The following is a 26,519-nucleotide window of genomic DNA, read 5'->3' as shown; positions in this document are numbered from 1 at the left end:
TATTACGTATTGAGTCATTTCTTTATTGGCCTATTATAGACAACACAATTCCTCCAACATGAATCATTAAGTGAATGTTGAAAAGGTGCTGTGTTACGCTAAACAATGAATTAATCTCATGTTTCCCTAAACGGAAAGCTTTTACAATACCTACAGTGAATGAGTTTTTTGTACATAAAAGCAATTACTTTGCAAATGAACCAAATGCCCCTGGGCCTCGTCTTTAGTCTAGCAGCTCCATGTACACATACACACTTAAATAAGTGAAATTTACTGCATTCAGTGAGAATGCTGTGCATCTTGGATCTTCAGAGCTACGTAACAAAAAGATCATGACATATCACTATTTAAAATTTTTTAATAAGTCTATCAGCATTAAAATGCGAGGACATTTACTTTGCAGCTTGAAAAATGTGTTTTATATTGATATATATATATAACAGCTGTGGAAAAATTAAATTCTTCGGAGTAATCTGTGTTATACTCGCTCGCATAACCGGATTTCTGACTGTACCTCAAATAAGACAGTGCAGGTAACGTGTTCACAAGAACTTTAAATATACAGTACCGCACATCACTGACCATCGTACATGAGTTTATATTTGTTGTATGTGTACATTTGTAGCGTTGTTGGCACAGGCAGCGTGATGATGTCGCTCATCACTACATCATTAGAACTGGCATGTTGCACTCCTTATTTCGACATGATTTATCAGGGGTTCGCTGTTAACTTGAAAGGAAATATTAGATCCTGACTAAACTTTGATGAAATCCAGAGTTACAAGTAAGAGATTTGGGTCAACTAATGAGAACAGAGCATCCCACGTTGCAAGTCCAGTTGGGATAGATCATTTGCATGTATGCAAATAGCATTTGAGTTAATTGCTATATCTGGCATTCAGTAAGCTATGTTGGTTGCGCGGACACTGATCACTTACAGCTGAACCTTGTCGGCGTTTTTAACTGATCATCTAACCAATGGTATGTAAGGGTCTTAGTCACTGAAAATCTTACAGTTTCTCATACATTTACATTTTTTATAGAACACAAAATATAAACTGTATTAATAGATAGAAAAGAAACTTAATAAACTGTATTTATTGTGACATTTTGGAGTCACTTACTGCGCCCAGTGTCATGGAAGTAACAGCTGAGCAGAACTACCAGCATTTACTTTTTACCTAGACCACCAAACCTGCATGCACAACTACTTGCAAAGTGCATTAAAAATGAAAAGCAAAGGCGTGTCTGCACATTTCTGCAAATGTAAAATGGATTAGGATTATATGAAGGTGGCACTGTTTAGATTTTTTTTTTAATTAAAAATAGGGCTATATACTACATTATCAAGCAAATATTACCCATTTATACACCCGTCATGGGTGTAGATATTAAACAAATGCTTAAAATTGCTGTGTATCTACGTATAACTGCAACAAGCACTTATTGTCTGTGCACTGCTCATAAATATGGGGTTAAAACAAACTTGTATGTGTCAAAGGAGATCCCATGTCCAGAGACAGACACCTAAACTGCTGTAGAATGAAAAGTAAATGGTTTAAAGTAGAACTTTTAAAATCTTCTTTTGGAATTTTGATAATTTTGGCTGCTCATTGAGATACTAATGACTGTATTCCTAAGCATGAATCAGCTGCACACCTTTGAAACCTCCTCTGGTTGCAGTGTAATCAAAGCAGCCCCCCCCCCCCCCCCCCCCCCCCCCAATCCTCACTCACTGACTCAATGGTGTTCTCTAATTAACCATGCAGAACAGGAGAAGAACACATGTTAATTTAATGTAACAAAAATGTTGATTTTCATGCACTCTCCTTTTCAAATATTTATGGGCTAGACTTGAATTTCAAGATGCATCAAAGACTCACAGGGTATGCAAATGTGTCTGCCTTACCCCCCAACAAGTTGGACTGTCTTTTGCTCTTCACACAGGCTTCGCGCACTACCATCTGAGCTATAAAGAGGAAGCCATTACAGTCACCTCTGTAAAAATAGCCTATATTTGTATTTAGAGAACTATCGGGCACCTGTTCAGCTGCACAATCATCTGTCACTGAACAGAGCAAAGTCTGGAAATAAATACACGTTAAACAAATGTAATGACTCATATTGTTTTGCACCCTTTTTTTTTTCTTTTAACCCTACTCACACTGTCACTTTTGAAGCAGCAACAATGGGAACCGGTGGTAATGCCATTGCACTCCTTATTGCCGTGTGGTCAATGTTAACCAAATAAAAAATTGAACGTCCAACTTTAAAAACAAAGATCAATAAATAAAATAAAGGTGTTTTCCCTAAATGCACTGATTGTCTCTCTATATAGAGATTTTTTTTCCTTGCAGGTGAGCTTCACACAGTGACCAAAAGGTGGCGCATGAGACACATCCAACACACGTTCAAGTGCAAGCGGTGAAAGAAAAAACTCCGCTCGTTAAAGAAGGTACACTAACAGCAGGAACAACACAGAATCATCATGTATGCATCCGGAAAAACACGGTGTCAGACTGTTATAGGATCATATGCAATTTTATGGTGCAAAGCTTTTTACTCTGTATGATTTTTTTATTAAATTTGGTGATGCGCATCAGATCGTTATAGCTTTAGAAGAGGGGCTCAGGTTAAAAGTGTGACAGTAGAAAAGTTTCAGTGTTAAAGGTAAGTCTTTCTTTATTTATTCGTAGCTAAATGTAAACTTTGACATTTCGCACACTGCCGGGAAAAAAAGTTAATACTTAACTTGCAGGCTATCAGTGTTGTAGAAGTTCAGTGGAGAAAAGCATGCAGTGTGTGCATTGTAACGCGCGCAGGAGCATTTTGAAGGTCTTTGATGTAGATGTGGTGTTGGTGTGTTTTGCTTCACCTGGAACAGCAAGAAAGGGAAAGTGAGACGCTCAGGACTCGCATCTGTCGCGAACTTGTGCTTGTGTATTCTCTCTCTCTGTCTCTCTCTCTTTCTCTCCCTCCCTCTCCCCCCCTCTCTCTCTCCTCTGTCACTCTCTCTCTCTTCCTCTGCTTCCCCTCCTTCTTTCAGCTCAGCTCATGTCATTCTGCAGTTAACAATCAGAATTTTCTCCTGCTGTCTCCTGTCTTTGTAAGTAACTTTCTCATTTCTATTATGTGACACTTATGGCATGTTAACTAACTTCTACCTTTTATTAATATTATTATGATTATTATTATTATTTGTATTTTCTGCTGGTCACAAAATGTTGCTGATGTTTTTCAAAGCTACAACGTTGTCAGATCTCTCTCTCCTCTTTTTAAATTAAATTAAATTTTTTTAAATATGTGCACGTTTCTACCGAGATTCCTTTTTTGAATGATAGCTGTGGGCCTCATCCAAACCCAGCTGATTATCTAAAACATATGCTCTGTTTGTGACAGATAAATTCCTCTCAGTAAAATCTTCTCTTATTGCAAGTGAGGGTCTGCCTGTAAGGTCCCAGTAGCTGGATTTTTGAGTAATGTCAGATGTCAACTTACGTTTACTGAATCTGTTTTAAAAAATGAGGTGTTTTGTATTTCAGCTGTATCCAGTCTAACCTGCTAATCAATAGCTCTGCGTTAACGTACTGATGGTACATAATGGTTATTTTATTTTTAGTTTCTGTGTTAAAACTTAACAACAAATACACCAAAACTACAGTAAAATGTTTATGAAAGTAAAACTTAAACGTAACGCTTCGAACAATTTTCCATTATTTTCTAACGTTATACTGGTCAATATATACATTTGTGTGTGTTTGTTTTTAATTATTTACAAAATAATATATACATGTATATCAAAATACTGAAATAAGTGTGTACATTTAAACAGTAAGACAGTCACCGACAAGTCTTTTATTTTTTGACACGTTTTTATAAAATGTAATAATTCACTTGTGTTCCAGTAAGTATATATCGTGACAATACTTGCATGTACTTAATTGACTGGCAAGAAATGCGCGTATGATGAAATAAATAAATAATATTTTTTAAAATCTACACAAAAAAAATCAAAAATGCATAATGTGAGACTCAGTCAATTAAATTAGAAATAATCTGAAGAGGAAGAAGAAGCTGCAGCCTTCTGGATGGTGTGAAAATGAAAACTAGGCGTATAGGACACCGTGACAAACCATAAAGAACACCGATTCTAATGCTGCTATATTTTAAACGGTGATGTAATTCACACAAATACATGCTGTTGTATCACAAAACTTAAGTAAATAAAAATAAAAATAAAACAGCCTATCGCTCACCTGATCTCGTCACCTATACTCACAGATGACCGCATTTTCCTCTTAAGAAACAATAGTAATAATTATAATAAACTTTGACTGAAGTGGGAGGGGTCGCTGAATTACTCGTTTCCTAACGAGACAAATGAAAAAAAAAGTGTCACTGAAGAAAAACTCTGGGGTGGAAAGGTCGCCCTTAACTTTTCAGTTGTTGTGTAGCTTGTAAGTGGTGTTAATTTAAGTAAGCTTATTAAACTTACTAAAAGCGGGCAGTAGGCTAACAGCCATCCTCCCTGTCTCCACTTTTATTTCGCCACCTCTCTCTCTCTCTCTCTCTCTCTCTCGCGCTCTCTCTCTCTCTCTCTCTCCCGTATCTCTTGTCTGGGAGGAGGAGGGGGAGTCCTGCCTCTTTGCCTTCCTCAGATCAATGCCCTGGCCACTCACTTTCTGATGTTGCACGACGGGAAATGCTTTGAATACTTGCGACATGGCTGCGCGCATTGATTGCCAAGATTGACAGCATCGTCTTCTCTTGTCTGAGTGTGTGAGAGAGGGAGATAAAGACCAGATAGACGGTTAACAAAAGGTACTTGTAGTTTTGTACAACTGAACTTCACAGAGAGTGGACGGGATCCCCTCCTATGGCCCCGAGTGAGCAGACTTAAGTTTTCGCTCAACAGATAGCTCGGTGATCATTTTCAGTAAAGTATAGCCGCGACTAGTTGCTGTTCTTTGCGCACGGGGAAGGACGCAAAAGTAGGCAATCATCAGCACGGCTCACACCAACAAGGTAAACAACACGTTTTCTCTACTTTTCCAACATGCCTCCTTCTCCTTATATTTCCACCTTGTGTTTAATTGCTGATTCCTTAAAGGCGAGCGCGCTGTCAGCGCGAGCGATCACACAACCTTGCGCGCGTTTTGCTTTAAAACTACTATTATTGTTTTTTATTTTATTTTTTTACAAAGTAAACTGTGTGCAAAGCTTTCTCGAGTCGGTACATTTTGAGACTCGGAGAATGACTGTCAAACTTTAATCACTGAGACTGTCTGGTGCGTCGCTTTCACCTCAAACAAGCCAAGTCTACACGCGAGACGAGAGTGACGCGTGAAGTGCTGGTTGGAAGTGGCTCTGGTGACCTCGTAATTCGTAAAAAGCGCGTTTAACTGAACTTTATCACAAGTAAACTCTGCGGCAGCCCGATTCATCGCTCGGAGCTTTAAAATCATCTTCTTTTTCTTCTCCCTTTCAGCAGCGGAGAGCGTGCGGGCGGACTCAGGCTGCACGGTGCAATCTGCAGCGCTTAGACCAACCCCGACCGCTGCCACCGATAACGTTTCAACTATCTATCGTTGCCGAGTGTTGATTCTTAATCAGCTATTAAATGTTTGATGGTTGGTTGCGGTGTTCTGTGCGTGTTTACAGCGCCCTGTAACTTTGTTCTGCTGGTGGCAGTTTCCCTTCTGTCCACAGAGCGGTACCGTTCATTGACAGTGACGTGCGCCCCGGTAGGTTCCTGTCCACATGTGAGGTAGACAAGTTTATTTGAACCTTCCGCTTATGTCTCATTATACCCTCGTGCATCCAGAACCTTTGTTGCCTGAAGTTATCAGACCCCCACCAATCTTTTTTTTTTCTTCCTGTCCGAAACCTCGGAGATTCTTGAAGCCGTGCAGCCTGGGAATTTGCTCTTCCTTAACTTTCTCCGGGGGTCAGGGGAATTGACCCCAAAAGAATGCATAAGCCATAAATTAAATTCAACAATCGCGGGGCTTGTCCATTTAGAGAAGATGTACTCGAACAGACAGTTTTCCATTTAAGCCGAAATATCTGAAGCTCCTCGCTCCCGGGATAAACGGAACAGAAGTTCCATTGTGAGAACTGTACATGTGTCCATTAGGAGATATTTTCTCACCTTTTATGTGTTTGTTGCCGCAAGACAGTTCCAGCAATGAATAGTAAGGCCTTCCAGTATAAAATGCTTTTTTAGATATTTATAGACGCCAGATTTTGGTCATATTTTAGGATACTAAAAAGCACTTAAATTTCAGACACACTGCTCATTGAGGAAATATTTATTTTTGCACGCACGTCAATTGATTTTGCAGGTTTATGATAAATTGAAGATTTCCTAAAATATCACTCCAAGATCATTAATTTCGGCAGCAGCGGGTGTAGAGTGCCCCCTCATTTTAAGACGTTTTCCAAAATTAGACACACTCTCTGAGTAAAAAAAAACAAAAAAACAAACAAAAAAAAAAACCAGCACTCTGAGGCTACTGCGGGACTTCTAATAACATTTTAATAAGACGGGAATCCACTATGACAACAGTTTAAACCTGCCCCCCCCCCCCCTTCTGTTTCTTCTTCTTCTTCTTCTTCTTCTTCTTCTGTGTTTTCAGCACCGAGCACGTGCATTTTTCGTCCACACAAACGACACACCTGTGGCTAATTAATGAGACTGTAATTACCTCCGGCACCCCCCCCCCCCCCCTTTCCCCCCCCCCGTTTTAAGACCTCAAACCCAGATAGCCCGCGCATTACTATTATTATTTTTGCCACAGTGATAAGAACACTCGGTAGTCCGCTTCTCCGCCCAAGTAAAGTTTTTAGTCCGTGTGGCATTTTGTTTTGAACAGTTGCTCTTACTGTGGCTGTTTACGCACGTTTCCTCATAAGGTAAGCCGGTTCTGGAGACCAAATGCAAGTCTAAATGGCACATTTATAATTAGACTGCCCATTCAGCACATTGTCCTGATTGCTATACAGGGACACTCGGCTCTGTCTCTATAAGAGTTTGTCTCTGACGGCTTGTGCAGCTCAGCGTGTCGCTCAGCAAAAGAGCGAGAGAGGGAAGAGTGAAAAGCGGCATTAGAGCTTTTTGATGCCAGCCGCGCTGGCTTTTATTGAACCTTTCTCACTTATTTTTCCACATGAGAACTACCGGCAACTTAATTAATGACCTTCTTACTTTATACTGCACAATTAGTACATGCAGCTCAAATGTGCATTATAGTCGAAGGAATGTGAAGTGTAACTAATTTTGGCAGTGTGATCCCCTTGAAATATTCACTGTATTTCTTTTTAAATCAATACTGCCACTGACATGTGCGCATTTATTTCACTGAAATTGGAAACAAATCTATTAAAACTCAACTAATCTGTGTATTTGTATATTTCTCTGATACATAATACAGGGCAATAAAATCTTATGTAATGTTGCCTGGCCTTGCACCTTTCCTGTATTTTCAAAGACTAATCTGCATTTTGATATTGGGGTGAGACTTGAGCTTTTTTGCAAGACTGAGAAATAAGGCAGCATTTCCCACCTGGACTCAGCATAAGATGTAGGGTCGCTAACACTGATCTGCCAGTAAGTTCAAAGTTTTTTAGGACCTACAGTTTGGCATGAAGGGAGGAAGCCTCACTAGCTGCTGCTCTGTCCATGTCCAGTGTCTCCAGTATTGCATGACATGGTGATTTTATATTTATATAATTTATATTTGTTTTGCTGAGTGGAAGAGAAATGATGAGGCCATTTTAAAATGAGTTCAGACAAAAAAACACAAACTGAATAAACCTCAAATCTTGCCTTTAACTGTCCTCATACACAGGTAGGATTTATTATTATTATTATTATTATTATTATTATTATTATTATTATAATTTAAAGCTCTTGAGCCAGCAATTCGTGGGATCAAAGAAAAAGATGGGAGCGAGTGAGAGGAAAGGAGGGCGAGAAAAGGGGCGCTGAAAGAAATGTGCTTCATGTGATGCTGTGAATATTAATGTCTTGCTCATATATGTGATTATCTGATTATTAACGGTTGATTCTGTTAACGCAGAGGGTACATTTGGCATAACTGTAAAGGGGGGGGGGAGAAAAAGTCCCCGTCTCAGTGATGATATATCTTACCCATGTTATGTTATTTTAATGCTTAAAAAACTGTTATTTAACTCCAAGCCACACACTCATGCAAATGAAGGTGCTGGTGTGTGTAGGTTTCGTTTTACGGCCTTGCTCTTCTGCGAACAGTCTCACTCGGAGTGTGTTCCCTTGCCAAACTGAATTCTTTAATGATATTACAACCAATTCCGCTCACGATAAGCTGATTTGACACGCGCACAAGGAAAATAAAATGCACTCGCAGCGACATATCTCTTTATTCGGGATGCAAATAATATTTTGCCACATGCAAACTGTGCAGTGTCGTGAATGACGATAACAATATGTGTATGAGTGTGTGCAGATTATTTCATAAAAAAGTTGGGTTTGTAATGAGGTGGCTCCGCTCGGCTCGAGTTCTTTAACTTTCCATTTCTTTTCAGTTGTTCTTGTTGTACTGTTATGTTATTTATCCTGTGTGTGTGTGTGTGTGTGTGTGTGTGTGTGTGTGTGTGTGTGTGTGTGTGTGTGTGTGTGTGTGTGTGTGAGAGAGAGAGAGAGAGAAGAGAGAGAGAGAAGGGCGGGGGGCTTGGCATGCCTGCATACATGTGGACACTCTGCACGAATGGCTTTACTCTTGCAACAGATAAAACTACTGTTGACTGTGATCTGAAATGTCAAAATCCAAAAAGTCACTACATCTCTCTCAACACACATATCATCACTGGGACTTTGGACACTTGTCTTTCCATTTGTACTGTTTTTTTTCTGGGGATGGGGGGGAGGTTTACAAAAAACAGCTATTTTATTCCAAGCGACAGGTCAAGAGTAGACTGTGGTCTGAGAGAGGGGAAGCTATAGAGGCAAAAGGTGGTTGAGGGGCGTACAGGTACTAGTCTCCCTGTGTTTGTGGCGGTAGCTAGGACCTAATGATAAACAGGATAAGAGGAGGTAAAGAACAGCAGGCCTGGTAAAGTTTGAGGCGAGGCGGGGGACTGTTGAAGGACCGCAGGAGTTAATGAATGTGGCAGCACGTGTTGTGACATCTGTCTTTCTAAGTGTTATCTAATTTGCTGCACAATCTTCCAACAATGATAAGAAGCGGTGCCATAGCATTTTCTTTTGGCAATTTTACCCTTCAACAACGAGTTCTTGACAACTTAGTAACACGCCACTAATTAATGTCACTAAATTAATTATGGCTCTTCACTGTTTGGAAAATTGTCAGCTCTCACAGGCAAAAATACCGATGCTATCAAGGGTCAGTGGAGCCAGAAAGAGCGGACAGTGGGGCATCACCTCCATCAAGTCAGCCTCTTAAATGAAAAGCTGTGATAATGTGGAGCCAGGCAGACAAATGCGAGCGAGTGTAGTACACCAGCTGTTTCAAAAGGCATCTTAAGGTTCCTCATTTGAAATTTCGCACAGCTTTGGCTGTTACATTGCCTCAATTTGAATGAGAGAGGTTTTTTTAATATTGTGCTTTTTTCATGAACACAGGTTCCTTTAATGTCAAAGATTCAACTTTATTGTGTGCTATTTCTTATTAATTTGTTTATTTTTTACTACTAACACATATGTGCGCCAACACTTACTGAACCTCAACAAAGGCAGCAGCGGTTTTTCCCTCTGCTCTGTTAGATCTCAGTGTCCCCCTGGCTGCTCTAAGTGAACGGTATTGCTGACATTACAAGATTACAGATTAAAAAAAATAAAAATAAAACCTAAATATGTGTATCATCACAGGAACTGTATAATTGCACAAGTAATGTAAGTGGCCCATTTTGATCTGCATCATTCACTCTCCCACCGAATATGTTTTTCTCAAAATAATTGGACATTTTCTTTCAGTCCATAGCATAGTTGTGCATAATTAAGTTTGACTTCAAAATGCAACAGTCTAGGCTATGGTAAGTAGCCTTTGTTGATTTTTTTTTTTTTTTTTTTTTAAATCACCCATTAATATGTAGAATTAATTGGAAAGGCGTTGGTGGCCGCATTTCACAGGTCTGGGACTGTAATCAGGTGGAGGAATTAGCCCGGCTCATTGTTTTTTATGAATCACATGAAGATTTGTACAGTGGCTGTGTGAAGATGGTTGCCTCTATTTCCATATCAAAGAGGAACACAGTGCAGCCGGGCAGTAATTAAAATGTGGTGGATTTTGGAGTCCCTGCGCACACACGCACATGCACACACACACACAGGCACCACGCTCTCTCTCTCTCTCCCTCACACACACACACACACACACACACACACACACACACACACACACACACACACACACACACACACACACACACACGGGAATAGGGGCACAGGCATTAGTACACTTGCACAAACAGCATACAGACCAAGACTGAGAACTGTCAGGTTGTGCAAAAAGAGTGCAGGTGGTTGAAACTGAATTTTAAACAAACATTTGTGTCGCCTTCGTGTCTTTTTTTTTTTTTTTTTTTTTTTTTTTTTTTTTTTTGTGCTGCATTTTGGGTATTAAAAAAAAAGTTTCTTTCTCCCTGTTTTTGTGGCAACCATTTTGTTAGCTACAGTCTGAAAGAGTCGTGCATTAATTATTATTTTGACTCACCAGCAGCTTTCACTGACTGCGGTCGTGCTACACTTTAATTTCAGCTGCAGAGGAAAAAGTGCTTATTTGTCAGCGCATGTGCTTTTAACAGATAGACAGATATATGGTCTGCATATGTGTGTGCGTGTATATTAGTGACCTTGCTCCAGCATACTGGGACTAATGAAAAAAAAGAAGAAGAAGCTGTGATCTTTTGCCCCAAGTGATTTCTGCCCTATTAGAATTGTAGAAGCTCTGAAGACCTGAGATTGTGTCTTGTAAGTGAACAAGGGAAAAGAGATTAGTGTAATGTGGGCTTTTGCGCTGCTTACACACAAAAGCATCACAACAAGCCTTTTCCTTGTGATTCCTCCCATTGTGTGCGGATCAGGCCATCCCATGGGCAAGCTGCTGCCTTGGAGGAAGCATTAAAACACTCCATGAAAATAACTTGAGCCAGCACGGGCAGCTGTGACACCGGGGGTTTTCGTGTAAATATAATGTGAGGGAATGCCATAAAAACCTCGCTATCTAATAAGGGAGAAGCTGTGCAAATATGGCATATTGCACGTATTTGAATTTCTCATTTGTCATGAATACCCACGCTGTAAGAATGCAAGAAGCAATTCAGCATTTAGGACCGAAATCATTTATCCAATTTAATCAAGTATTAATGTTTTTTACAATGTTTTATGCACTCTGTATTCTCAGAAGGCAGTAGTTATTTTTGTATTCAAGTTAAGCAGGTCTCCACGGTCCTTTAAAGCCGAACAATTAGGCATTATCCAATTGGTGGAGTTTAATAGCTCGGCTTGGCATCTGCCAGCTTGATCTGACATGAGATGTAAAATATGCCTCACAGTTGCATCTAAGCCAGCCAATTTGGCTTCATTATTCTATGGTGGAGCATTAAGGATACCGAGAGCTATTTTTTTTTTTGAGCACACGATTGTTTCTGTGTGCATATTTGCCTGCTCGCTTGTACATAGCATTAATGCACATATGCACATCTATATTGTTGTTGTTTTTTTTTTTACTGTGCGCTGAAGCTAAGTGAAAATAATGATCACTTTTGTTGTAATCTCCAACTTGGACTCACAAAGCAGAACGCTAGCTGATATGCGCGATTCATAATGGTGTGCGCGCAGTAAATGCTATAACAAAGAACCTTTAATGTGTTATAAATGCCACCTGTAGAGTTCATTATTTTTTAAAAGGCAAGCCTTTCATAAAAACTATTTGCTATATAAAAACTCTTTGCTGCTGCTAAATTCTTAAGCTCTCCACATATTGTGTGTTGTCCCTCTTGGGTGGAAACAAGCCCTGATCAACCACTTGCATCATGGAGCAGCTACGGTGACATCTAAAACAGGCGAGGAAGTTATGGAAAAGAAAAGGATGTACTGGGCCAGAAATCATATTCCCAACAGCTTCTCCCGAGGAAAACACTAATGTACAAAGCCAAAAATAAATCAAAGTGACAAAGAGGGAGGGTGGGGGAATAAATGGAAAGGGTCTTGTGGCTAAAGTTCTGATGAGTTTAACCATAGCATCTCTTCTTGCCCTGGTCTTTTGTTGCCTTTCTGAATAATTTCTTTATACACTTACTTGGATGTGTTACAAATCTGTGCTCTTAATGTGCATTATGAGAAAATGGCTTCAGCAGACTCGACCACAATCTTCTCTTGGTCTCTGTCTTTCTCCCGCTCTGGATGTCTGTCTTTGTTATCCCCTCTCTCCCACTCACTCTGTTAGTGAAGTGGGGCGGGGGTGGGGGGGTGTTTAGGCACTGTTGGTAAAAAGATGAGCTAAAAGTAGATTTTCTGAGAATTTCTGAGACTAAAACTCTGCACAAATAATGATGTTGGTATTCACGTCGCCCCAGACCCCTCTGACGTTGAGATTAAACTTGGTCTTCTTCAGTCCAAGAAATGGATTTTTGTCCTGACCCACAGTTGGTGAATTTTTCACAGGGAAAATGTTACATTTTCGAGGTGATTGATAACATTTAGTGTCCTTAATTTGAGTCTGCGAGTATATGTCTTTGTAGCATCAGAGAAGCAGCTGGAAATATTTTTATCCATCACTCTGACGACTTGTGCTATTATAGAACCATAACAGAAACACTAATGTTGGAAAATATGAACTTTCAGCTTAAACCAAATTTGAATTAACAACCATCTGCTTGTTCTTTTGAAGATCCATGAGTTAACATTCATACTTTAGAAACAACTGTTGGAGGCAGTGGAAACATTTTACCCACTCTTAAATTGCACAAGAAACCTCTGATTGGCTCAGCTGTACATTTATAAGCAAAGTGCAGCTCTAGCAATGAAGGCCAAAAAAAAAAGGCAACTCGGAGCTTGAAGAATAAAATCAGAGAGAGTACCATCTGTGACAATCTCCTGTTTCATGAATGGTACTAAAAAAAGAGAAATCTGCTGAAATGACAGAGAAAGACTGGGGTTTGGCCCGTGCAGAAAGTTTCCCATGAGCGTCTTTGAAAATCTTATGGGATAGCCACTCTGGCACACGCCACCCGCCCACATACAATATACGCACACATACAAAACACAGAGTGGTGTTTCTGCCAGGCATACGATTGTAGAAATCTCTGGGAGGAGGCCCGTGTGAAGCAAGATGATTGGCAGGTGGTGGGTAGGGACGTACAGGGATTGGACAGGAAAGAATGTCAACACTTAATCTTTTTTTCCACAAGACAGGATGGTGTGTAAAATATACAACTTAAAAAAAAAATTCTGCTTTTTGCTCCATTATTGCACAATATTCAAGTTCACCTTCTACACACCACAATATGTGACTAATTTCCAGCTGCAATTTACGCTCGCTGTCAAATGTTGTTTGGAGGATTATGTTCCTGTACGTCAGCTCATACGGAGGAGGTCAGGGTGGATGGTCAGGCAACTAAAGTCTTCTGTGGTAGCTGGAGTTTGGACCCAGTGATATTCAAGTTGACGTTTCACGCTGAGATGGTCGCAGTATTTTTGCAAACCCCTAAAGAGGCTTCAGCTTTCCAAACATAGCCCTAATGCATTTGCAGCAAGCAGCTTTTTGCGTATCTGTAACCAAGTGCTTGTTTGTATTTCCTAAACATTACCGTGAAAATGCAATTATGCTTCAGTTACGAAAAAAGGATATTGCACAAACAAATGACAAACTTTATATTGACCAGGAAAAGAAAACACTCCTAAAAAGGCGAATTAAGAAGAATATATAAAAATGAAACTTGACAGCCTGTGAAAACACCACCGCTTGACTTAGGTGTATGTGTACACAGACTATTAGACTTCAGAGGTTTCCTTGTTCAGCATAGCTACGGTTTTTTTGTGTTAGTGAGGAGAAAGGCTTTGTGTCCTTGGTTAGGGGTGGGGTAGATTAGGGAGGTACAATGTCCCTCCTCATCTTCAGCAAAGCTAAATTTATTGGTTACCATCTGCAGGGTGGAGGAGTTTGGGTTGTGGCCAGGCCAAAGAAAGGCTTCTAATTAAACAGTCATCATTATCAACTTGTGGTCAGTGATCATCATCCCCAACACTGGTTCTCCAAGATGAACATGGAATCATGAGGCTTTCCTTGAAGCCCATTCTGGACTGAGTCAGAATAGAAGAAACAGAGGAGCAAAGTGCTAGTGAGAACATTTTTTGTTTACTCTTTTGGCAGAACAAGCAGCATGAGGCCCTGTGCCATATCCACTCAGGTTTAAACAATTATCCGACATCAGAGAAACCAGTAGAGCCTCAGCGCTGGCACAACCGTCATGCTTTTGCCGGCTGTACTTCAGCCTATGGTTTCAGACATGGCCAAGTGTCACATGTAAGCAGAGCTTTCGATAATTTCAATTAGTGTAAGAGGGTGTGCCTGCAGTATCTGTATCACTGCTGCTGGAGGAGCTTTCCTTTGAGCTTGACAGCCCCTTAATATAGTATTTCATGGTTTGATGTGTGAGTGACACAGAGGCGCTCCAAGAGGATGGCAAAATGGTTTATTAGGACCTAATTAGAGCTCTGTGATTAAAGGGGAAGTGACTATGATTAGGAGACCTGCAGATGATGTGGAAACATGGATGAATATTCAGAGGAGAAAAAACATAGTATGTATTAGCCTGTGGGTGTTTTATGTGTGTCTGTGTGAGAGCCTTTGTAGAATATCTAAGCACGAAAGAGTTCATGGTGCCTCAGAGCAGTCATGTTATGGTATCATCTTTACAACAGATCTACAGAGGAGCTTTACAACTTAAGCTATTAGGTAAAAATGCACCAATGAATACGATACCAAAAACAGCTGATCTTCTCCCTTTTTAAAAAAAAAACAACAAAAACCTAAATGTGCCCACCGAGTAGCTCTCGTCTCACAAACATTGTTCAAAACAAAACACGAACAAGGGCTTTTTTATGATTTTGGTACAGCATGTATGAGTGGACGTTCACAGCCAATTGAACTTGAAACCATAAGGAATGTTCTGCAAAGCGGGGTCTACTTTGGGAAGCTTAGAGCACTCGCAAAGAATCACACATTCTTGCGAGCTTCAGAGTATGCGCTGTTTAATCAAAGAGATAAATGGTCTTATTATTATTAGTCTCCATCAATGGAGAGATTAGCATTGGATTTTCTTTCTTTTCGCCTCACAAACTTCTAACTTTTTCAAATATGTGATAGCCACTGCCATTAGAAATCATTTATGGGAGTGTTCTGAGGGCAGGAGATTGTCAGCAGGGCCTTGCGATTTTACAATTTCACAACTGACTTCCTCCTTAAAATGACACTGGCTTACCTGCCTATTACTCCCTTTGATTTCTACAGTACATGCTTCTGCGCTCCGAGAGGTATTCATAATAAGCTTAAACTCCACTGGCTTCATTGCTAAAGGGTGCTTATCTCTCTACTATTCAAGAGAAAGAAGGCTAATATTTTTTCCAATTTCAACATTTTACCATTTACTCTGCCCAAAACCACGTTTGCAGGGCTGTTGTGGAGAGCAGGCATGCACACACATGTATATACTGACACGCAGACGAGCACGTGTGCCTTTACACACACTCTTTTTTAGTGGCTGTTCCTTGGAAATATTATTTTTGCAGTTCGAATATTGAAATTTTAGAGCTGTGGCTCTTTTTTTTTTTTTTTTTTTTTGTAAAGATTGATGGAAGTCACGTATTTTAGCACATTTATTTATGTTATTATGTTTTATTCAGTCCACATTTAAAACTCAAATTTCTAAAGGTTTGTGAAAACCAGTCTGCAAGTGTGCTCGGCTCATTCAATTGAAATCTAGTTGTGTTTAAATGAAAAAGAATCCCGAAAAGTGTTTTTCTTTTATTAAATAGATCATACTTAGCTTGCAGCACATATTCCACGTTTGGACATGCAATTTAATATGTTTACATTCCCCTCCCTCCCCCTTCTCTGGAATGTTTAAAGTGTGCAAGCTTCAAAATGTATACTCATATATAATGTAAGGTACACTTGAAAAGTAGTTTGCGGTGAGCGGTGGCCATGGAGGACCCTCTCTCTTTTGGTTGGAGAAATGTCAGTTTTCCTTGAGAAGCAAAGTAATGAGAAGCATGTGTTAGTAGAAACTTATTTTTTTTATGCGACCCACCTGTCGCGCTTTCAACAATCAGGACTGGGCAAAGTCGAGAGAGATAATTAAAAGAGGCTCTATCTCCTGCTCATTGTTCTTTTTTAGGAGCTTTGCAAAGTGCCTGGTCTGACGTTGAGGGCAGCACACAGAAGCTAACAACTCGAACAGAAAAACTAAGTCCTAATGGCTACCAGAATTTAAACACACATAATCTGCAGGTGCCAAGTGTTTGTTTGAACTACATCTTTCTCCAGCAGTTAACAGTGTGTAGTAGGTTTGTACTGTGAGCCTAAGTGCTCCCCAGCCCTCTGCCTGCATGTAGCCTCAGCTTGCTGACTTTCTCAGTTTTACCACTGCTTGTGCCATGCTGTAATGGGCTCCCAGGACATGATGGGAATAACTGCCTGACAATGTTTTTCTTACCCCCCTCATTCTGCAGTAAATGTGAAAAGTGTCCAGAAGCATGGAATATATGGTACAGGTTGTGATGTCAGTTGTTATTGCTGGATATGTAAACCAGTAAATTCTGGATTATTTTCCACAATCTGCTGTGCAGAGGGCATTATGTCACAAAGGCCACATTGTAGCTAGTTGGGTGTAGAGGAGTGGTGTCTCTCTCTCTTTCTCTCTCTCTCTCTTGTTCTGTGCCTTGCTTGCTTCTAGTCCAGACTGCAGCCTTACGTTATGCCCATTTCCTTTCTTTGTGCTGCAATCAATGAACAAAGGACCTATAGGATGTTTTACATAATAGGGAAAAAAAAATCATGCAAGTGCGAAGAACAAATCTAACTAAGGATCTTATCCAGACTCAATTATTTTCCACGTGTAATTTGGTTATGCGCATAATCGTGTAATCGTATAATCATAAGGTGTTCGTGTGTTCATGCAATTGCACAGATAGTGTGAACTAAATGGATTTTGCGTGCAATTTTTTTTTTTTTTTTTTTAAGCGATAAGATTCATTGATCGGCGATAATGTATATTTCTATTTCGCTGCCGCACAACTGGAACTGACACTGCCTTTTTATAATTCAGTGTAGAATGGAAGAGCTTCCTGTTTTTTCACTAATTAAATTTGCCACTGACATATGCTGGCAGGAACCGCTTACCTTGTTTGACTTATTTATTGCCTGACTGTAGAGGTAATTTGACCTTTCATTTCAAAGGCCCTTTTTTAATCCAGAAAAGGAGTGTTAAACTCAATTACACCAGTGATCAGTGGCTCAAACACTACATTTGTTTCCTCTGAGGGGACAAGCCAAGTGGAGCCCTGCTCTCAGTCCCCTGTCACTGACTCCTGGCCCTTCTACCCCTTCATGCCACAAGGGGGGGAGAGGTAAATAAGGAGGAGAAAGAAATGGGGATGGGGGCGAGAGGTAGACATGAGTGAGATGAGAAAGGGAGAATGAAAAAAGGGGTGGTGGTGGGGTGGGTGGTTGCCCTACAGCTCCTGCCATGTCACTGGAGATTTGTGTCCTCCTTTTAAATCATTTCCCTCTTTAGAAGATTAAGAAGGCAGAAATATTCTCAAACTGATCATTTTTCCTCCTCCTAAATGGATTTGCATTTGCAAATACTGTTATTAATGGTGGGTTTTTAAAAAAAAAAAAGAAAGGAAAAACAACATGACCTCTGCAACTGTAAATAAAAACAGAGGTTATAATGTTAATTGTTGAAATGACCGTATGGAGGCAATGAAGTCAATGCAAAGCGCGTGCCCTGATCAGATTTACTGCACGGCCGCGTACACTTAAAGGCTTCGTTATTTATTTACATGACCTTTAAATCTTATTCAGGTTTTAGGTATTTTTTTCTACATTAAATTAAGTGCTGTGCATCTTCTTAGCTTTATTTCTATCATTCAGTTGGTTCAGTAACCAAAGTGTAAAGACTAAACAAGCTTTTGGAAGGTCTCTATGATGTAAAATGTTGCTTTGTATTAATAATTAATAAACAGAGTTTATTCCTTCCCAATGTTTCTTTTTTACCTGCATCATGCTGAAAAGGTGTCCCGCATGCCCTTAGTTAAAGTAGTCTATATTGTTCCGGTCTTACTACTAAAGCAGTCATTTGTCAACTTAAGCCTCCTTTTGCCAATTGAAAACGTGCGACAATAACACAAGTCATCAGTGGAAAAAAACCACAATCAAATAGTGCATCCCTGCTTCTCCTCGAACAAGGAGAACACTGAATAATTTGTGGACACCAATGCCTTGTTGTAACCTGATCATTTATGGATCAGTTGTTTCCTTTCTGGTTTAATTCACCATGTGATTGATTTTCAGTGCAGTACTGCTGGAAAATATCCACACTAAACTGTGCCTGAAATAGGGAATCATTTGAATACAGATGCATACGGCTTAGGCCTTGTCACTGGAAACCACTTGGAGCCAGGAGACAATTGCAGGTTGATTATGTTGCTTCTGACAGAAGTTGCAAGTCCTTTGTACAAGGCAGAGATATTTGCATCTAAATGCTTATTGTAGGCATCTAAACAGCATAAAGACTGATTGTAAATGCCAGCTGTTTGGCTGTACTCGGGGAATAAAAAAAGAATTTCAATAAGGAAAATTGGGATGGAAATGAGGAAGTTATTTTCAAACAGTGGAGCTGAAATCAATAAGTAGGAAATGGTGTGATGGTTGTATATTTTTATTGTGTCTGTTTGTACAATCATATGAATCTATTTACAGTTAGCACTGTATGCGGATTTTAACTAGTGGAAATACAGTATTTATATTCATATCTTTTCATAATATTGTTACTGCCAGCGGCTGTTTGCTTTTCTATCTGGAACTAGGTTGCACTGCAGGTGTGAGAAGAATTTGCTGGTTAATTTCTCAGATTTTAAATATACAGTAATTGTTAAAATATCTATTTTCTTTAGATCGTTTTTATTTTTCTTTACAGGCAGTTCAGATACAAATCATTCCACCCTTTGTTATATTTGTGTGAGTGGAAGTGTTCACATGTGTGCTATGTACTGTATGTAAGTGCAACCATATATGTGTGTGTGTGTGTGTGTGTGTGTGTCTGGTGCCCAAAGCAGAGTGATGCCCCTGCTGATTCTGCTCCTCTAGCTCTTTGTCCTGCAGCACTCAGTGTGTCTGCCTCCTCGGGAGACTGGCAGGCTTCTCTAGTGTGGCTCCACAAAGGCCCAGCCTCCTTTGAGGTGTTAAAAACTTCCATTTATGCATCTCCCTGGACAAAAAAAAAGCACCAAGCCCATTTGAGTCCAGTAGCAACACAGGCAGACATTGTGGCCACGCTTCTCTAGCACTCATTTCACAGATTCTAAAACCAGTATGTGGTGAACAGGATTTGAGGGGCTAAAGTGCCCCGCGAGGCCCAGGCGATAAGAGGGGAGAAACACCACCACGCAGTAAACTAGAAGATGGGACCTAGGAAAATAAACACATTACCTGGGAGAGAAAGAGAGAGAGACTTGTTTTCATGCCCCTGCCCCCCAACATACACGAAAACAAAAACTCCACACCGAATATGAAAGACAGAGAACAAAGAGGGGGGGTGGAAAGGGAAAAAATGGGTATTTCAGAAGTTAAGAAAAGAGGCCTAATCAGTGTGCAAAAAGACAAGGCTATTCTGTGTTGTTCTGTCTTTACAGTCTTTGGAGTAAAGAATATGTGAAAGAAAATCAAAGAGAATTGATAGGTTGCACGCCCGCATGTTTGGAGCACTGGGGACTGAATGCCGTCCACCACGGAGGAAAACATTTTACTTGCTGGTCGTTTCTCTCCCTTCACCCTGCCTCAACCCAGTTGCTCAGTAAATAGACTTTTATTCTTGTTATTTGACGCCGAGGAAATGACAGATAATGTATTTGCCAAGCAGCACATGAAAGCCTCGTTCAGCCACAGCACTGTATCTGTATCAGAGCATTACTTTTAACAACCTCTGGGTAGAATAGCTGTTGCTTGAGAGCGTTTTTTTTTCCTCCCCTAGTTTTATCTGACATTACTGCATTTCAGCTCTGTCAAAATACTGGTCACTGTTTCACACTCGACAAAGATGTTTTAACTGGAGTGACACTCTGGTTGTCATTCTTGACGCACTGGTGCGCTGGTGCTAGACATTTTGTGAGTGTCTAGTCTGCTGTAAGTTCAGCATCAGAAACGGCATCGACCCGACGTCGAAAAGGGCAAGTCTGAGAGAGACAGAGGGTAATGATAAAGAGAGAAAAGAGAGATTTGTACGGTTGTGACAGTTGTGCGGTGTGCTGGAGCATGAAACAGCTGTTGGCATGTGACCTGACCGGCCATGTTTTCAACACCAAATTACTCAATGACATGATAGATCGATTGCGGAAATACTCTTTGTCTTTCTGACATCACAGCGGCAGGCTTTTTATTTTTTCTGTATGAAGCGTATCACAGCTGCAGGAAGTGAATGAACTGTGCTTTAGGTGTTTCCTGACAAGTAATGTCCTCTCGTCTGTGGAGATTACGCACTGCTGTTTCATATTTCGCAGATGCTACAGTACGTACAGAATGGACTTTATGCAAGTGGATATTTAATAGACAATCATGCTCAATTGTGTTCAATTACTATTTCAGCCTTTTCTGAGCCATGATGTTCTTCTTTGCTTCACACCTTTGCCTTCAACACTCAACCCTCCCCTTCCTCCCATTTCCCCATTTTCCCTTGGGATAGCTGCTGTTATAGCCTCACCCCAATGCATCCCAAACTCCCCCATGCAGTCCCCAGTCTGACTGACTGTGCGGCTGCTGCATTTGCAGAGATAACCACAGTGCATCCAGGTAGGGAACAGCCTGCTGATGGCATAGATTACCTCTATTGTCAAAATAACTAACTCTGCAGAATTCCTACTTTAGTGTGTTTGGACGCAGAGGAGAGTAAGGATTTGGAACGGAGGATTGGGAGGATTTTTTTTTTTTAACATGTTGTAGATCTGGATGAATTCCAGACAGAAGTTGAAGTAGAAGTTTTGGCTTGCTCATGCATATCCACACACGGCTACAGGAAGGCGAAATGCACATATGTGCACATATAACATGTGCATACATAGCATTACTGCAATATACAGTTAACAGAGGCACATGAAACACAAAACCTCTTCGGTATCCTCTGCTGTATATAGTTGTGGTGGTGTTTTCTATTGGTGCTGAGCCACTGTCACATGACGGTTTAAAAAACAGCTCTCTGTTATGGATAGGGGAAATTAAATTAAGCTTAACCCTCGCCATAAGTAAACACATGTCTCGAATTTAAAGGTTCAGTTGATTTAAGAGTGAATCTTTCTGACTTGTGGTAGTAAAACTGCGTTCCTCCACAGCACATAAGAGGCTTGACCGCAAATCCCAATTTTAGCAGTCGTGCGGTACACGCGATGTGTAACGCAGTACAAAGAGGTAGTTTCTAGTGGCAGGTTTCGGTGTTAATTGGTTAACCTTGGAACTTGAACGCGTTGTGATCAGAGCAAATGCATACTCCTGACTTACGGAAAGTGTAGGATCAGGTACTGTCCTTTTGCTTAACATCAGCTGTTTGGACTCTGAAATATGTGTTTGTGTGTTGCTGGCAAAGGTCAGTGCTGGAAAAATATACCATAATTTATGGCTGTTTCTTTTCATATAAAAACTTTTAATGTAACATAAGTGTGTGTGCATATTTTCTTGTGTGTGTGTGTGGTAGCTCTGTCAAACCGAACATGGAGAAAAGGCCACTCCTTGAAAAAAGATTTCTCTGTGCTCATGCCTTCTAATGTTAGCTGCATCACTCTGTTTGGATTTTTCTACCTATGAGCGAAACCTCCAGTATTTTCATTACAATGAAGCAAAAAACCAGTCGTTGTGCTTTGCTTTGAGCCTTAAATTGTTGTCCAGAAAGGTCTAATTTACTGTGAATTTTTCTTTCAATGTAACTGTTTATTTAAAATAAACAGTTAAATGTATTGAAAGTTCATAAAACGTGGTGTGACTAATAAATTTGACTTTGAGTTTAACTAAAATTGTACATAGTAAGTCTGTGATCTTGTAATTAGGAATAGAGGGTGCCTGTTTTATGTTTCCTGCCTGTAGGTGTAATTCACAGCAGGAAAAGAGCTGTTACGTGCCTCTACAATAGGCCAGTTGACAGGACTCTTATTACACCACAGGGATTGCTACACTGGCTTCATTATAATATCATTTGGGTTCACTCATTATTTGCAATTATAAATTTTTTTCCCCCTCTCACACAAATAATTATCTTAAATAACCAATGAATAAAGAACTCAGCTCCCCATGTATTATTTACCCCATTGTTCTCAATTAACATCAAATTATGAATTCAAAGGTTTGTTAATATCTACTATGTGTAATTAGTAGAGCCCTCTTTTATTTAGAGGCTACAGGAATTCAGCCTGTAGTCAGATGACAAATGGAAAGAAAGACGAACTGTTTATTGAATTACCATCCATGAAATATGTGGTTTATCCAGCAGGCAGGGACGGTACTATACTGAATAGCTTCAAATATAACTTATTCCTGTGTATATGTGGGGACAAGAGTGGGTGTTTGCAGCTGGAGCATAGTTCACAGCAGTGAAATAGTGAAGCAGCATTTAAAAGGCAGGAGTAGGCTTCAAAATCAGAGGTGTAATTCATATAAGGCCATAACAAGAGTTTGTCGTCACTTAACTGAATTCCTCACGGATATTTTTCTGTCACATGAAACCTTACATCATTATTTATATCATAATAATCAAAAACAGGCCTTGTTATAATGTGAAAAGGATTTTTCTCTGAGGGAAATTGATTTTCGTCATGGTGGCAGCAGTACATTACCGTATGTTACAGCTTTCCATTCAGCTGGGGTCACCTGGGTCCCCTCTGTCCCATTGTCACATCCAGCCTCAAGGCTACCACATTCAGACCTGTCTGTGACTCTTGCCTTTATCTGTCTCATTCTACTAGCCCTCCAGCCTCCCACGCAGCAGACTGTACTGTGCTCTGACAACAATGCAGCAGTAGTCAGTATATTTATCCTGTCTTGTTGATGGTGGCTTATTGGCCCCAGCAATAGAAGACTGAGGTGCTGTAGAGCAAATTAGTGACAGATCAGTTAAGCGTGACCTCAAAAAACCCTTGGCCTTGTTTAATTGGCGGTGTTGAGGCAGACTAATTGTATAAATAAGCTGGTAATGAGATCTTGGCTTATTGTTAAAAACAAGATAATGTGAGAAAATGAGCATGAATGAGCTTGGAGCTTTTTCATCTCCCAAAGTATATGCTCTGATCACTGAATTGTTTTCGCTCTGTAATTATTACTTCTAAACTGTGGGTGCATTTAAGTTTGAGTTGGCTCTGACCCCTGAATCTGTGCACTTATTCTACACTAGAGTTTCTAACAGAGCTCTTAAGTTGCAGCACTTCAGCATGATGCTGAAACTAGCTGAGCACGGCCCCTAAATAAATCATTAGCAGCCAATGCTTGATGAAAGAAAGCTACATTAAATAAAACAATTGCTGAACACGAAAACTGTTGATTAGTGGAATCTGCGGACTTGAAGACAGAATAATGAGGTAGCAGAGAAGCAGATCTTAAACATTGTCTAAGACTGATTCCTATTAGTAACAGCTGTCAAGAGTGGAGGTCAGACACTAACAAAGCTGTTTTAACTCAGCTGTGGAAACTCTGACCCTGAGCCAACAGTCAATATGGTCCCAATTTTCTTCCTCTTGTTCGGTCTGTTTGTTCTAATGTAGGTAAATAGAGCCATCTAAGACCCATGCTGATTTTATATAACAAATTGCCTTTAACTTATGCAATATTTTGCACACAAAGACACAACTTAATAGCTTTTTTCTATGTTTCTTTTGTCTTTATTATACTGCAGGTTATTTACATGAATTCAAAATCAACCAACCAGTGATCGCTGGAAGCTGGGGATTGAGTCTTTCAGTTTTTGTAAGTATCAATTTGCCCCTTCAGCTGTTTCTGTCTTGCACACATGTCTCAAACACCCCTGCTGTCTTTCACCCACACTGAACACCTGCATTAAATGAAGTGGACAATTGGATAGGCACAAAATGTATGCACAATTAGACAGTTATATAGGGCCAAAGTTACTGACACACCTTTCCACACGAATTTTTTTTTCTTGCATCATATTCCTTCAGTTAATTTTGTGGTTAGTCAGAATTTTTTATTTTTTTTCACAGCTTTTTCACCACTATTGTTTTGTGCTGTTGTGTCTTACAGTCCAGTTTTGTGCGTGGGCTTTGCAGGTTTACGGTTAAATCTGGTTTTCTGCTAATGAATGAAAATATCTTAAAGACTATATGAGCTACACACACACACCCAAACAAAACCTTTGCATGGGTATTGCTAGTCAAAGATATAAAATCTAAAATATCATTAGCTAAAAGCAAATTCACAGTAATATTGCAGGTTTATATATTTTGTAAACATATTTATATATTTTATGTCTAAATTTAATTCTAATCTTGACAACAGTTCCTGAAATTGTACAAATATATATATAGAAGAGGTTTTAATTTCCATAAATGTCAACATTTGCACAATACTGGTTGCCGTCACTGCTGCGCCACTATGTATAACAGCCTATTTTTCTTTAACAGGGATGCAGTTTCTTCTAATTAAATTAAAATTATTGGAAATAACGTAACTTTTCTTCTGTCCGATTATAACACAATAATGCGCTGACTTACGTTCCATTAATGATTCTTGTTAACGATCTCTGAGATGTTAAAGAAGAGGGTGAGATTATGATGGATAATCCTGTAATACATATATAACAAATAAGCGCTAATCCTCAAAGTACCAAAGGGGCGCTATCATTTATACCAAAGCAGGATCAGGTCTATGTTTAAAGCACGTCAGAGTCACAGATCAAGCACTGTATAACTCTGCTTGTAAACCAAAATATCAATTTAAAACTGGTTTACGTGAAAGTTTTCAAAGCAATATAGTAAGACCGTTTCTATGAAATGTGGCATTTTGCTTAAAATAACAGAAACACTACAGTTCTTTTTCTGCATCAATATCATATTACTTTAACAACCTTTGTGCAGCTGCTGCTCGTGCACGTTTTCTAATAAAAATGTATCTTAGATATTAAACAAATAAAGGAGAGGAACTAAGTTTTTATTATTCTTTTCCTCCAAATGTCAGTTGGAGATATCATGGGAGTCATATTAATGTGACTGGAAAGCTCTTCAATAACAGCTTGGAAATGTCGCTATATGAATTCAAAGTTCATGGCCATTTACTATTGTTTAATCACACCATTTCACACCACGCACGTGCCTTCTGCTCAGATGAACACGCACCTGCCTACCAGCGATCTATCTCTGTGGCTGCCTGTTAGCATTGTCGAGACAGCCAGGTTGTGCTTTGTATGGCTGTAGATCATCTAATTAATCAGTCAGCGTTATTAGAAGCTCTCAGTACTTGCAGGCACTGTTGCGATATAATAAATAGATTTAATACTAGTGGGAAATAGAATAGATATATTATGAGTATTATGTTTTGCATAATCTGGCTGGCTTAATTTACAGATTTTTCTATATATGAAAAAAATAAAAGAGTAAAACCAGCAGACGCTGGGTTGGCTTTTCAAAGGCTGGGTTAATTCAAACTGAATGTTTTTAGGACTTACATCTTGCTCTGCCTTTAAAGGAAGATCCATAATAGTCCCTTTGTTGAAATCATCAAGAAACCACTTATAGTTTTCAATCTTTGCACTAGACGCACCAGCATAGCTCAAAATCTGCAAGCACAAAACGACACAAGCATCTCTGGGTACTTGTGAAAATGCTTGTACTCGGGTCTGGTAGTTAATGAACTGATGCCTGAAGTAAAGAAATAAAGACTCCTCAGTAAAGCGCTCATGGTTAATGGTTATTGAATGCTATTAGGCACCTGTCACTATTTGTTAAAGAGGAAAATGCAACAAGACACCCATGTGGGCAAGCAGCAGTGTCATCGCACTTTTTGAGACATTAATCTGGGTCTTTATGCGATCTTAAAACCTTCGACCTACAGGTTTAATTAAGCTCAAAATACGAGCTGAAGTAATTTAGTCTGGTTGCTTATACAACGTGTTTGATTACTCTCGTGCAAAGTCGTTTAAAAAACACTTGAGGGGTATGTTAGACAATCTCTAGTACAGGTCATACACGCTCTCTGTTAAAATGCACCATTTATCCAGTAAGCCGCAGCCGCGTGGTCTCACCGCTGCTG

The 26,519-nt window shown here is 39.8% G+C and overlaps 1 protein-coding gene across 10 annotated transcripts in view; it reads left to right on the top strand.

Annotated features, from left to right (window-relative positions):
• Nucleotides 1–2,504: 2,504 nt before the first annotated feature.
• sox6 (SRY-box transcription factor 6) overlaps nucleotides 2,505–26,519 on the top strand; it is a 129,422-nt gene continuing 105,407 nt past the window's right edge. For 2 of the 10 annotated variants that reach the window (XM_040012097.1, XM_040012093.1), the window contains exons 1-2: nucleotides 4,001–5,025; nucleotides 24,151–24,221. The gene's annotated coding sequence lies outside the window, so the exon portion shown is untranslated. The other 8 variants (XM_040012096.1, XM_040012090.1, XM_040012091.1 and 5 more) reach the window with 7 other exon arrangements.

Source organism: Simochromis diagramma, unplaced genomic scaffold (genome assembly GCF_900408965.1).
Source record: "Simochromis diagramma unplaced genomic scaffold, fSimDia1.1 OVJJ01000603.1, whole genome shotgun sequence".
Taxonomy (NCBI): Eukaryota; Metazoa; Chordata; class Actinopteri; order Cichliformes; family Cichlidae; genus Simochromis; species Simochromis diagramma.
Note: the sequence above shows the minus strand (reverse complement) of the source record. Positions and strands in the feature narration are given on the sequence as shown.